This window comes from Labeo rohita, unplaced genomic scaffold, assembly GCF_022985175.1.
Source record: "Labeo rohita strain BAU-BD-2019 unplaced genomic scaffold, IGBB_LRoh.1.0 scaffold_65, whole genome shotgun sequence".
In the NCBI taxonomy this organism is placed as follows: Eukaryota; Metazoa; Chordata; class Actinopteri; order Cypriniformes; family Cyprinidae; genus Labeo; species Labeo rohita.
Window position 1 is genome coordinate 869,574 of NW_026129579.1, and position 14,771 is coordinate 884,344.

The following is a 14,771-nucleotide window of genomic DNA, read 5'->3' on the forward strand; positions in this document are numbered from 1 at the left end:
CCATAAAACCAGAGATCCTGTACACTCGAAATCAGAATGCATTGTGGGCAAAAAGTAGTGAACGAATGTAGGGAATGAAGTCGTTCACTCAGAATTCGGACAGCACTACAAAATTGCCAACACCCGATATAGTGCACTATATAGGGGATAGTGAGCGGTTTCGGACACCGCTTTGGATTGGATTTTCAAAGTGGCTGCTCAAATGATTAATCAAGTGCTGAGAAATAATTTTATCTAATTTTGGGAAGCATAAACCGTACCAAAAATGATATATAATAATATAATTTGTGTCCCCAGCAGCATTAGTTTGGTTTCACATTGCCAATTGTTTATGGAAACTGCTCTCTTTCAAACTAAACTGCCAGCATGAGTCTTTTTATAATAGTTAGCCTTTAACTTTTTAGTTTAAGATTTTGGCTTTTGCAACTGGTGCAAGTTGTGTTCCACCAATTGGTTTCTCACCAGCAATATTAGCAAGTCAGCAATGTTATCAAAGTTTCCTATGGCAAACACATGCATTAACTGCCTTAAGTCGCCTTTGTATATAAAGGAATTCAAAAGCCAACACGGTGGTTTTGGCATGGAATAGGCATGGTTCTGAGCTCTGCAAAAATCTGAGGATTTGTTTCTTTAAATGCAAATGAGCTCTGCTTGCCCCGCCCCTCTCTTCTCTCTGTGGAGTGATGAGCTGTACTCTGAGAGATTGTTTATTTTAACCTTGAAACTTGCTAACTAGCACGTTATTAGGAAAGGTGATTGCCGAGATTTATAAAAAAAAACCTTTTCTGCTGTAGGTGAAGCTGGATCACCAATGATTTGCGTGAACATAGATGCATTCATGTAGATCAGGAGGTGCATTCCCTTCACAAACAAACGTAATCTACTGCATCTTCAGCGGCTCAGATGTCGGGAGTAAATGACGACCACTATGTTCATTATTACATCCAGCAACACAACACCTCAATCACTCAATCTGAGATATTCTTGTCTAATTTACATACCTGCTCCGGCATCGAAACAATGAAGGTTGGACTGTTACAGCTGATTTAGGTGGGTCTGAGGTAAGACGCTTATGTCAATCAACTATTGTGGGAGCGGCCTCTGTCGGTGTGACACCTCGATTTGAAAAAGGGGATATTATTTTTACAGATTAATTAAAATGAATTATCATCATTATAGGGTAGATTTGTAAATAAACTGACAACACACATTAATGTTTAAACAACATGTAAAAGTGAACTTTGCATCCGATGACCCCTTTAACATTGTGAATGTAATGTTAATAATGTACTAAGCATTTGACAGGGTTCTGTATTTTCAGACTGCATGCACATACCTTTAATGATTTAAGGGAATACAGTTACAGAGTTTTACAGCAATAAAGTCACTAAATACTTAGTGAAGGGATTTCCTGTCTTTTGCTTTATTAAAAAAAAAAAAAGTATAGAACATATGACAAATTACAATCATTGTCTGGAGAGTCGATCTTCAAGAAAATTACCTACACTTAAAAACATGTCCATGATACCATTGTTACCATCCTCGGACAGTGGGTCAAACAAGTCCTGAAGTGAAAGGTAAGTTGTTTCACTGATGAAAACATAATTTGGTAAAATCACCACACTGTTTAATGTCTGCAAATGTATTCAACGGCAGTGTTCTTCAAATTCATTATCATGTGGTGCCTCAAAAACACCAGCTGTTGCAGCGTTCCCTGTTCCTGAATGGTGAATTACGAGTTTGTCCTCCTTGTGTAGAAAGACCATTATAGTTCCATTGTGCCCTGAACTCTGCAGTGGCTTTCCGTATTCTTGGCAAGTACACAAAATACAAGCAAAACATGTGAAGTTCATTAAAGGAAAAGTCCACTTCCAGAACAAAAATTGTACAGATAATGTACTCACCCCCTTGTCATCCATGATGTTCATGTCTTTCTTTCTTCAGTCGATAAGAAATTATGTTTCTTGAGGAGAACATTTCAAGAATTATCTCCATATAATGGATTTCAATGGTGCCCTCAAATTTGAACTTCCCAAATGTAGTTTAAATGCAGCTTCAAATGGTTCTAAACCCCAGCCAATGAAGAAGGGTCTTATCTAGCAAAATGAGTGATCATTTTCTGAACAAATTCACAATTTATATAGTTTGCTAACCTCAAATGCTCGTCTTTTTTTTTTTTTTTTTTTCGGCCAATACAGTTAGGGTATGTTGAAAAACTTATCTCATTTTCTTCCCCAACTTCAAAATCGTCCTAAATCACTGCAGAAGTACTGAACCAGTGTTTACAAAGTGAACATGCAAAGTAGATCAAATGGCTTTTACAAAAAAAAGCTAAAACAGATATAGGGCGATTTGGATGTTGAAGAAGACAACGAGACGGGAGTTTTTTGACATACTCTAACTGCACTGAACTGGAAAAAAACAGTTCACACAGACTTACACAAGACAAGAGTTTAGGGTTAAAAAGTATATAAATTGTCAATTTGTTTTGAAAATGACTGATTGTTTTTCTAGATAAGACCCTTCTTCATCGGCTGGGATCGTTTAGAGCCATTTGAAGCTGCATTTAAATAGTATTTTAACTGCATTTTGGAAGTTCAAACTTGGGGGCACCATTGAAATCTATTATATGAAGATCATTCCTGAAATGTTTTCCTCAAACATAATATCTTATCGACTGATAAAAGAAAGACATGAACATCTTGGATGATAAGGGGGCAAGTAAATTATCTGTACATTTTTGTTCTGGAAGTGGACTTCTCCTTTAAGTGAATCTAAAATCCCCTCAGTATCCCTGAATGTGAATAAACTGCAAAAATGGGATGTGACAACTCTGATCAGTTCTGCCCACAGTCGTTCGAATCTTCGATTATGTGCACTGCGGACTGTTAAGATGCTGCCTCTATTCAGACTTGTTCTTTCAAGCATGAAGCATCCAGCCTCAATATTCTCCATTCCCTCGTCACAACGTACTCTAGATGGTAATCCAAACGTTTGCACACCAACACAAAACAGACGGAATGCTGGTAGCTCTGTTGATGTTGAGACATTCAAGATTATTTTTTGGCTGTAGCCATCAACACAGCTATGAAACACCATTCTCCACCTCACAAGCTTATGGTTTCCATCAGTGTGCCTGTTGATAATTAAAAAAAATAATAATAATCACAAAGATAATGCTTTTATTATATCAAAGCTTTTATGTTACGCAAAACACCAAGTATAGTTATTATGAAATATTTCACCCAAAAATAAACGGAATGTAATATTTACATGTAATATTTGGGTGGGACCTAATAATATGGGTGGTCATATTTGTTTTGGACTTGGGTGGGACTTATTACTTTGGGTGGGTGGGATTTAGTCATATATGGGTGGATCTTATATGGGTGGGACTTAGGGTTTTGGGTGGGTGGGATTTAATAATATGGGTGGGACTTTGTTTTATGTGGGTGGGACTTATTGTTTTGGCTGGGTGGGAGTTAGTTGTATTTGGGTGGGACTTAGTCATATTTGGGTTGGACATTGGTGGGTGGGACTTAGTGATATATCGGTGGGACTTAGTTACATGGGTGGGTGGGTAGAATTTGAATTTGTCAAATTGAGAAACAGTATTAGATAAATTTGTTGGAATTATAAATTTATTGAACACTTCTTGAATCAAACATAATTGGCATGAAACAAGAGAACTGGATTATTCAAATATGGTACAATTGAAACTTTATAGAACATTTCTGGGAACAAGCATAATTTGCATCAAACGTACAGAACTGGGTTACACAAATTTGTAACAGTTAAAACATTGCACACTTCTGGAAACAAGTATAGTTGGCATCGAATTTACAGAACTGGGATAAAATTACAGTAAACATAATTGGCATACATAATTGACATAGAGCCACAAACCAGTTCTATGTCCAGCATAGAAATAAAAATGTGAACATCAGAAATGATCCTAAGAAACATGATTGTAACTATCAAGGTTACTTGACTGTCAGTGTGTGGTATTGGTCATCTTGTATGTGGAAGGTTCTTCCAGTCGCCTGCAAACATAAAATGCACACAGTGTTGTGATGACACAGGTAAATGCGAATAAAGAGAAGAAAAGGAAAACCTTACCTGTGGAAGGCGTTGTCTCTTCAGTAGTGGAGTGCTGACGAGGAGCCGGAGCAGCAGCGGGTTTGTTCACAATTGGCTGAATCTGGGGCACCTTGTAAGTAATGGAGTCGTGCAGCCGAGGTGTGTCCGTGGTGTCATCAGTAGGATAAGTGGCGAGAGGATGTGCATCTTCTGGAGCTGTGTTTGAGAGACTGGTAGTTCAGATACAAGTCTCGCCAGTTCACAGAATGTTACAAAATCACCGTTTTGTATTAGTGCAATGCAGCTCACGAAGGTAAGTGTCGCCACCAGTTGGTCTTTTTCCAGGTTCGTGTTTTTGTTTGCTTCTTTTTTTGTCTGTTTGTATATTTATTTATATACATTTATTAGGGGTGTAACGTTCACAAAATTTACAGTTTGGTTCCATAGGACACAGTGATGTCATGGTTTGGTACGTTTTCGATACAGAAAAAAAGATATAAATCCAGAGAAATTTCCTTGATTTTTGCAAATTTTGTATTTATTAAAACGAACCTCATGAAGTATGTGCTTTTGTTTGTTTTGTTGTTTTTGTTTTTTTGTTGTTTTTTTTCGTTCCTTGAACAATTGCCGAACAACACTCACATCTCAGATCAGCTGCAGGAGTCTGATTTCATTCATCACGTGAAGAAGCAAACAAAAGCGCCTGCATTAAAAATATTTTAGACTTTGGAAGGTCTAAAAAAAGGTTGCTTTTTGCTGATTATCTAAGATGATCTTGAAAATGTTTGTTTCTTATTTATTTGGGTCCACCATGTTTGCTCATTTTCAGTATTTATATTTACACTGTGCAAGTTATTTGTTATTTTATATTAGGCTTATAGCATGGAGAATTTGTATTTGTTTTGTTAATAAATTAAATATTCTGTTTAATATAAGTGAGTTTGCCGTAGGCTACTGTTTTGTTTTGGGGAATTTAATCAATTAATGCACACAGGCATTTACAAGTTATTTAGAAGCAAATAAAATCTAAATGTTTGGGCATGAGGTTGCTGTCTTAAAATTATATAAAATGTTCAGGGTTGGATTTTGTTTCCAGTTTGGATTATTTATATAAGATCCCATGATAAATGCAATTTCAGTTCATTCTGAAGTGCTTCTTGTTGAAAATGTTTTTCTGTTCGACTTGTGTATGTATGTTTTTTTTCTTTGTTAAAAGCTGTTAAATTGTTAAGCAGTGTCTCATGTAGGTTTGTTGTGACCACTAGGAGGTGCTCAGGGCATATATTTTTCTTTCTTAGGTTCTTGTCTAACATAACACATTTCAAAGTGAAAGTAAAAGTTTCACACAAGTTTGCTGCATTCTAACAGGACAGAGTGCCATTTATTTATTTTAAATGAAAATGTATTTGATAAAGAACACCGCTTTCTCACATAATGCACTGAAGCAGACTCTGCATAGAGTGAATAATCCATTTTTGAGCTATTGATAACAACCAATTCAGCACCATGCTCATGGACAGAACCCAGTAACATTGCACGTAAAAAGATATATCTTAAGCAGCTTCCTAAGGTATAGTTTGGGGAACACAACTAGAGAAGGCACACCTGTAGTTCAAATATCTTTAGAGTCTTCGAAGCACTAAGAGACGGCGTTATTGGGAAACACAGCCCTGCATGTATAGAAGATCACACACAGATCAGCACATTTAGCCCGACTGTCAGTCCCATCAGTCCCAAAAATGTCAAAACTTAAGTTTGTACTCCTTGTGTTAATATTTGGACCCCACAATGGAGATTAAACCTGTACACGCACAATCAATTACTTAGGCTCAATTACAAATTTTACAAAATGTTATTTATTTAATTGTATTACTATTTTAAGTAATATTGAGGGTAATATTTGAGGCTCACCTCAAATGGACTTTGCTTATTATTTGAAAATGTTCCCTTTATCTAAATGATATGACACTTTCTGACTGTGTGATTGTTCTACACCCCAAAAACAGAACATTATCTGGCTGTAACAGAGCTAATAAAATGCTTTCACCAGGTCTCCCCATTATAACACTATTTTCAGCATTAATAATCATAATGAGGTGTAATTAAAAAACTGTCCCTCAGCATGAAGTGGTAAACTTTTTACAAAATATGATTTTTAATGTGATAATAGCAATTTTATTTCCATTATATATATATATATATATATATATATTATTTGAATTTATTTAAAGTCAATGTATAACATAAAGTGGGGAGGAATAGTTGGGAAAACACAACAAAGGAAAATGCACTGCTGGTCTACAATACTTCTTATAGGCCCACTGAGACAGTGTGTAGGTGTAGGAGACCTACTCACAAAACCACAAAAATACAAAAACACAAACGACTTCCGACCTCTACAGGGCAGACAAATCTTTTTAAAGAGAAAAAAACAATTGAAACCACACGTAACGCAGCTACTCATCATTTAAGGTAGTTGCTAAGGTGTTACTCTCTGGTTGATAGTGTACTCAGGTTGGTTGCTAGGGTGTCACTATGTGGTTGCTAGGGTTGATTGTTAGGTTAATTTGGATGGTTGCTGGATTGTTGCTATTCAGTTTATACAATTTCTAGAATAATACTTACATGGCTAGTATCACATAGACAATATGCTAGAGAGATGGAATGTATTTCATTTGAAAACACCATAAAATCAATGTATTTCTGATGCTGGTCTTCTGTGTTTCTTTCCTGTGCTTGACTTTTTTAATCAAGTTAGTTCAATGTTTCCACTTAGAAACTCTGAGATACTCAGGCCTATAAAAGGTATTGATGCAGCACACACTAATAAGAACTAAAGGTGATGACTATTTAATCAGGGACGTGTGTTCTGGACTACATGCTTGTGCTTTGTACTGTTTTTTAGTTCTTTGGTAGGATTGTACAACAGTAGACTGTGTGTGACTTTCTAATAAAGGTAAACTGGACTCATGGAGCTGCAGCCATGTTGATTTGCACCTGAACATTCTATGACTATTATGATGTCATGCATTGGAACACAGAATAGAGTTGCTGTAGTCTTCAGTTCTTGTCTTCAGTTCTTGTGCACAAATAGGACAAACAAGTCTTCCCATGAAGGTAAATCTCTATGGAAATACATTAAATAATCATTAACTTACATTTACCTTAACCACAAAAACATATTTTTCATACACGTCATTATTAAAAAAAAGTTTCCTTTGTATACACAGTAAAATCAATGCATTTCTGATACTGGTCCTTTGTGTTTCTTTCTATGCTCAACTCTTCATCTACATGCCAATATTTGGGCTTTTACCATGGTAAATGTGGGTCATGTGACAACACTAAATTAACAAGGCATGTTCCCTTATCTAAATCTTCATTACAATATAAAATCAGGCTGTTTTTTATTTGTATACACCGTAAAAAAAAATGGATGTATTTCTGATACTAATCCTTTGTGTTTCTTTCTGTGCTGGACTCATGCCAACCCTTCATCTACATGCCAATATTTGGGCTTTTACCATGGTAAATGTGGATCATGTAACAACACTAAATTAAGAAGGTAGGTTTCCATATCTAAATGTTTTTTTTACAAAACAATATCAGAATTGTTTTTATTTGTATAATCTGTTAAAAATCGATGTATTTCTGATACTGGTCCTTTGTGTTTCTTTTTATGCTCGATTCATCTACATGCTGCTGTTTGAGCTTTTACCATGGTAAATGTGGGTCATGTGACAACATTAAATTAACAAGGTATGATGAATAACCCTAATGTTTATTACAATGTAAAAGGAGAGCGTTTTTCATTTGTATAATCCAAAAAAATCTATGTACCTGTATTTCTGATGCTGGTCATTTGTTTTTCTTTCTATACTGGACTCTTTCATCTACATGCAACTCTAGTTACCGCTCTTGGTGTGAACAGGCCTTAACGTTAACCCTGTCACTTAAGCATTAGTAGAAAACCTATAATATATTCACTTTTCTGAGATTGAATTGACCCTGCCTCTAAACCTTATTGCATTTTTTAAATAAAGTTTAAACATAATCCACTCTTTGCCTTAAAGTTTATATTAGATGTATCAAATCTGACAATAATATTTTAGTTTAATTCTCATGGAAACCCCCCTCTAATAGTGAACAATTTAATATGTTTGATAAATTGGTGAATTTATCTTTTTTTTTACTCTTCATTTTAAATAAATAATACAGAAACTAGATATTTCACAAGCATGCAATAGGTAAACCAGCGTCTTCTTTTAGTCCACAGAACATGCACAACATATTTAAATGTTCATTTCTTCTGTGGCTATGAGTTAGAAAGACAGACTAGGTTGGCTTAGCTTAAAACTACTTGTTTTGTATACTCAGCAGATATGAATATTCAAAAATATTTTTTTTAGATACTACAGCATGCGGATGAGGAAAAGAGCTTTACAAAACCACAGATGACTTAGTCAACATTTGCATTTATTCTAAAATGGTTAATGAATACATATGCCTTAAAACTACAGAATGTCTGTTGATTTGAATTGATTTTAAATTACAATTGCAATCAGGATTATTTAAGGTTGCATAAAATAAAATCCGTTTTGATATTCAAATGTTTAATTTCACCATTAGACATCTTAGAATAATATGAGAATAATACTGTGTATTATTCAGCAGTAAAGAGGTCGGCTGGTCGACTATTTTTGGGAAGTGTTGTGTATGTTTCTGTGCAGAATGACGTCTAATTGGTTCCTGTACTCTAACTGGTGCCATGCCCTGCCTGGTCAGCTGACTCCCTGCTGCTTATAAAAGATCCCATCATCACTTCCTGCTTCAGCTTTGTGCTCGTTTGCTACTCCATCGCTCTGTTAGTTAGTTGCATGTGTTAGTAAGACTGAGATTCTGTGTTCTTTTTGACTGTTTAAATGAAAGAGACTGTTGATTTTAGTTTGTTAGTTAGTGCATTTAGCCAACCATTCATAATTCTGACTACTGCCTGTTTGACTTTGATACTGGATTGCCCCTGTTTGGACTTGGTTGCTAATTGTAAATAATTGTATATAGTATTCTTGGGGAGGTAGGGAGACCGACACCATTTTTATTAAAACCTTTTATTGATTGTTTTTTGCACAGTGAAGTAATTGTATTTTCTTTTCTTTTGTAAACTAGGGAATTTAGAGGGATAAAATATTAGTTCCTTTCGGTTTGTTATTTTGGCCTTGTCGGCTCCTGAAGTCATAATTCTCCCACTTGTATTGTACAAAAAAAAAATCATTGTTTTCATTAAAATATTGTTCAATTGCTTTTCAAAACTCCTCTGTGTCCTCGCACTCTTTCATGTTGTGCCTTCACCCTAGATGGGGCGTAACATGATGCACTAAAATGTGGGAAAAAAATGATTAAAAATCAATGATTGCACCAATCTATCTTTTTTTTTTTTTTTTTTTGTACATTGGATCAAAAATGTGGTTTTGGATTCCACTGAACAACACTGTAAAATGTGCAAACTGGTTGAGCTATTGGTCTCACTATTATTGACAAATGGAGGGGCCGTCCAATCCTGTCAAATGCACCATTTGGCCACGTTGCAGATAACCATATTTGGGCAAGATAGGAGTAAACAGGAGGTGAATATAAAAGGAAAAGAGAATGAGTTGCAATGAGTTGTGGCTGAGGAAACAAGGGAGAGGGGGATATCATGATTAAGACGATACAGTATTCCAAACCAATGTGTAAAAACTGAAAATGACTTTTCTTAGAAGTGAGATTTTTTTTTTTTTTTTTTTTTTTTTTAAAGTAATTAAACTTTCAGCTTTGCTAGTAGTAGAGAGTCACTTTAGATGACACTCATTCTGGGAAGGACCTGAAACACCTTTTCTTCCATTTAGACTGAATTTGGACCACCGCATATTGGTCCCAAATCCCTGCATAATGCTTCAGACTGAGTGGCCAACTGTCCCAAAGCAGAGTCGCAAACTGAAAGCCATCTGTACAAATAGTCGGGGGGGGGGGAACACTTTTCAATATTTCTATTTAATAGTTATGTTATGTCAATATTTAAATTCTAGATTTTTTTTTAAATGAACCTTCTTGACTGAGCTTCACACAAATGCAGGAAGCTCTTCTTCTGTCTGCTTTTGCTCCACATTGGTCTGTTCTTCTACCACCTGCTGCTGCTGTTGCATAATTATTTCTCACAGCGGTGTTATCACTTCATCAGGTTAAGGATTCAGTGTGAGGGAGTTTGACAACAACCACAACATATGCTTTCGGATTTGTAATGTTTGCACTGCCAGGTACGATATAACAGGTTCTGTAACGTAACTCAATGTAGCATAAAAGTAATTACCTTGCTCTTCATCTGTCCTCTGACATTTGACAGAGCATTGTTCCAAAACATACAAATTGAAGTACTGGGATGAATTTTATAGTTTTGATCTACCACTGATGTCAACGGTATGAATTAAAATACAGCAGATCTTTTTTTGAAGAAAAGCTGACACTTCAGATTATGATTTCACCATTGCACCAGTAGATAATAACAAATGATTGTTAAAAATATTTTTCATTTCAATGTTAAAAAAACAGTTGTCGTTTTAATGATTCATTCAAGAGATTTGTTCAATCAAAATTAGAGATTTATCCAATGACAAAACAAGTGAAGTGTTTAAGCAACTGAATCGTTCATTCAGCCAATTATAATATTTGTAAACAGACTTCAGCAATGAGCCCATTGTCAGAACCTCTAGTGAACAGCATGTACTTTGTGAATTGTGATCTCAATTTGGGAAAACGTGTTCTCAATTTATCCACAATCTTTTTATCTTTTATGATTAAAATCATACCTGAAAATCATACCTTTAATTCAAATAAACGTGAAATCATGATTTGTACTGTCGATTGTTGAATCGCAAAGGCTTTTACATTAAATACATTTATGCACAGTGTCAATAGTAGCCTTTAGTCATATTAGGGATTTCCTGGAGTTCTATAGACCAATTTGGAGTAGACTTCACAGTGACGTCACTTGCAGCTGCGTGTGCATAGTGGTTGCAGAAAAACACTGGTAGGAGGTGGAGGTAAACAGGTAAACTCCATGGAATAAGAGAATTTTTTTGTGCCTAATGATGTCCAAATCGGAATGCAAATAATTTTTTATACAATACTGTAGTCAAAGACGCCATTTGAAGTTAAACGCAGACGTTTAAACAGACATGGATGAAAACTGCTATGATTACTCTACTTTTAAAGCATAAATTTGATTTAAACAATAGGTCTACACTATATTCACATATGCTGTTCATAGGGGATGTACTGTATTAGCCCTACAGTTACAGCATGAAATATTATTTAAACCTATTGCTATTAACAACTTTTTTTTTTATCTCACAATTCAGATTTTTGTTTCTCATAAATGCAAGTGAGTTTGTTAATTCTGAGGGGAAAAAAGCAGTAGCGTGGGATATCAAGTCTGAGCCGAGGGGAAAAGAGAGAATGATGAGTTGTTTTTCCTCTAGAGTTGTGGGATATAATCTCGGAATTGTGAAAATAAAGTCAGAATTTTGAAATATAAAAATCAAATTGATTGATTTTTTATTCTTTTATTCCATGGCTCCATAGACTGCCACTTGAACCACCCACAAAAAACGTCATCCCAGTCTCTGTAAGACTATTCCACTATCTAACGTCAATTTCGTTGAATAACATTGCTTATGGCTGGGTGACAAGCTGTTGTAATATGCGAATAACATTTTGAAAATGACATCTAATCAATATAATCTATACTCTTTGCGCACATCCTGAATGTTTACAAACAGATAATTGGTCTATTCTGTGAGACATATTTGGAGTTTTTGCACGACAGCGCCCTCTGGCATACAGTATGAGTGAAACAGACATTACATGCGTTTAACGCTTAGTAATGTGCACTTCCTGTTTTAGGTAAAAATAGAAAAAAAAATAATATAAATGAATCTGAAATAAACATAATGTACATAAATGAACTGCAAGTTTTATGCATGCATAAAAGCTCCTGTTGTTTTGAAGTAGTTATTAACACAGTACGAGACAAGCAACAGTTGTGATGGTTAAAAATAAATACGCAAATTAGAACAATGTATTCCAGTCTGGATGTATTCCAGAAATGGACACCATTCTTGACAACTGTACAGTGAATTTTTATAACTCACCTATTGAAATAATCATTTCAGAGGTCATTTTAATGCAAAAAAAGGCTAAACTCTAAATGGAAAATAATGGCAATAGAAATCTTCTGGAAATGATGATCACTACCTAGTGTAGTACGGTCCTCCTGTGGTTCCATTTGACCTGGTTGTTTCAGTTTTCTCAGGCGTTTTCTTACATTCCTCAGGCACTCCTCCAGGACACCTGTAGCAGGTGTGTTTTTTTTTGGTGTGTACCAAGCTCCCTGCAACAGAATGAGTTCAGCATAAAGTCACCAAGATGAGTGAGGTATGTGTGTTTTTGTACAAAGAGATGACCTGCAAGGGATTTTAAGAAGCCATCAACACTTTTCCTTGAAAATGGCTTTTTGACCAACAGCTGTGTTTCATCTGATTCTACTGTTAGGCCTATCCCTTCCTCGCTTTCTGAGCTGTTCGAGATGAGATCACACACCTTGGTCTGCACCGCACGTTTAACAGTTTCGTCAGTTGTGAACCTCAGGTGTTTGTGTCTAGGATACAGGAAGGATGCGATATATGTAACCTTGCAAGCACTGCTGAAATCTGCAGGTGCAGGTCGCCACTCCAAAGCAGACACTTTATGCCTGAACTGAGTACTGCACCAATTTGTGCTCAGACAATTTCTACAGTTGGAGATATACGGTCTGCCCAGATTCAGTCAAATGCCACAAAGCTGCTTGGGCAGCACTTCATAGTACAAATGGACGATAACCCAATACATACAGCAAAAGCAGCCCAGGAGTTTTTGAAGGTAAAAAGTTGGATATTCTGCAATGGCTAAGTCGATCTCCTGATTTCAACCTGATTAAGCACATATTCACTTGCAGAAGACATAAAGACCCACAAACAACAACTGAAATCAGCTGCAGTAAAGGCCTGGCTGTAAGACCCCACAATGACTCTCCCAACCACTAGGGAGTCTGTACTTTGAGGACTCTCCCTGTCACCAGGTGGCACCACCTGATGTGAACTTCTCATGAAGTTAATTTGTTGCACCTGTATTTTGTTCCATTTAAGTCTGGCAGTTTCATTGAGCTGCGTTCAGTCTTGAGCCTACTTTGTTTCGGTTTTTTTGTTGCCATTTGGCCATCTTAATGTTTTTGTTAGTAAAGAAATGACTGCCTTTTGTTTATATTGAAGACTGAAACCAAGTAAAGACTGCTTGTATTTTTTGAGTTACCTGAGCCTGCTAGTTTATTTTTTTCTTCTGCACATGGGTTTTCTACAAACACTCCTCCTAAGTGGCCAGAGGTAGAATAGTTGTATCCTCTAACTGAGAGACCTGGGTTCAAGACCCATCTCAGAAACTTTACCTCATTTCATCTTGACACTGGCAAAGCATTACAAAGGAGGAAACCCAGTCTTTGGTGATGTCCATGAGTTCCAGACTTAAGGGAGTAATTGCCTGCAAAGGATTATCAACAAAATCTTTAAAATGAACATTTTATTTATGATTATATTTATTTATTTGAGCCCTTAAAAATGGTTGTAATTCCTAAGCATTTTATATTTTTGTTCAACCCCCTTGAATTAAAGTTTAAAGCCTGCACAAATTGATATATACAGGGCCTAAAACTAACTTTTTGCGACACCTGGCAATGGCCAGTGATGTTAGATAATTTACCAGCCAAAATGTTTTTATTTTTTTTATTTTTTTTACTGGCTGGATTTTTAACCTGGTCATGATTAATTTTTCTGTAATTAATCATGATCAATTGCATATTTTTATTGATCATAATTTCACATTGAACCTCCAAATTAATGTAGAAACAACATAAAGATAGTATATTTTAAATATGTGTTTAATGGCCTCATTTTACTAAGTAGTACTGATAGCAATACTGCTACTGGTGTCTCTATTAAATGCATTTTTCCTTAGTTTTACCTTTTAATTATAGCCATTCAACATTATGGTAAAACATGTCATTATTTTTTAACGTTCAATATGCTCTGAAATACATAACTTTAAAACAATCTTCACAAACTATAAATTGTATATGCATAAACTATACAGATTAATCTTTATTTAAGCTACAAAAGTTAATCAGAGACTAGAGCATTCAAGTGATTTCTCTTTTTCTATTGTTGTTTGATTTACATCAGTGACAGACTTCAGAGGTTTCACTTTATAAATCAGCGCTGCATCTTTTAAAACCTGATGCACATTACATGGATCTGAGACATATCCAATTTTCTTCCAACTCTTTACATTAATTGAAGACTTTGTAACTCATTTAAGACTGTTTATGAGGTAACTCACCAAAACTGTGCATTTTGACATAATTGTGTGTTTTCGTCCGTTAAAAGGCTACTGATACGCTGTCTGAAGTGGATCAGCGAAAGCTATACATACACTTTGTGTATATATAGTGTATATAATACACTTAGTGCATTGAAGCGGCTACTCTTCTCCACCTTTGACCATTCAGTATCCAGCAGAGAGCATTTCATTTTTAATCATTAATTTTTTTTAACCAATCTATTCAGGTC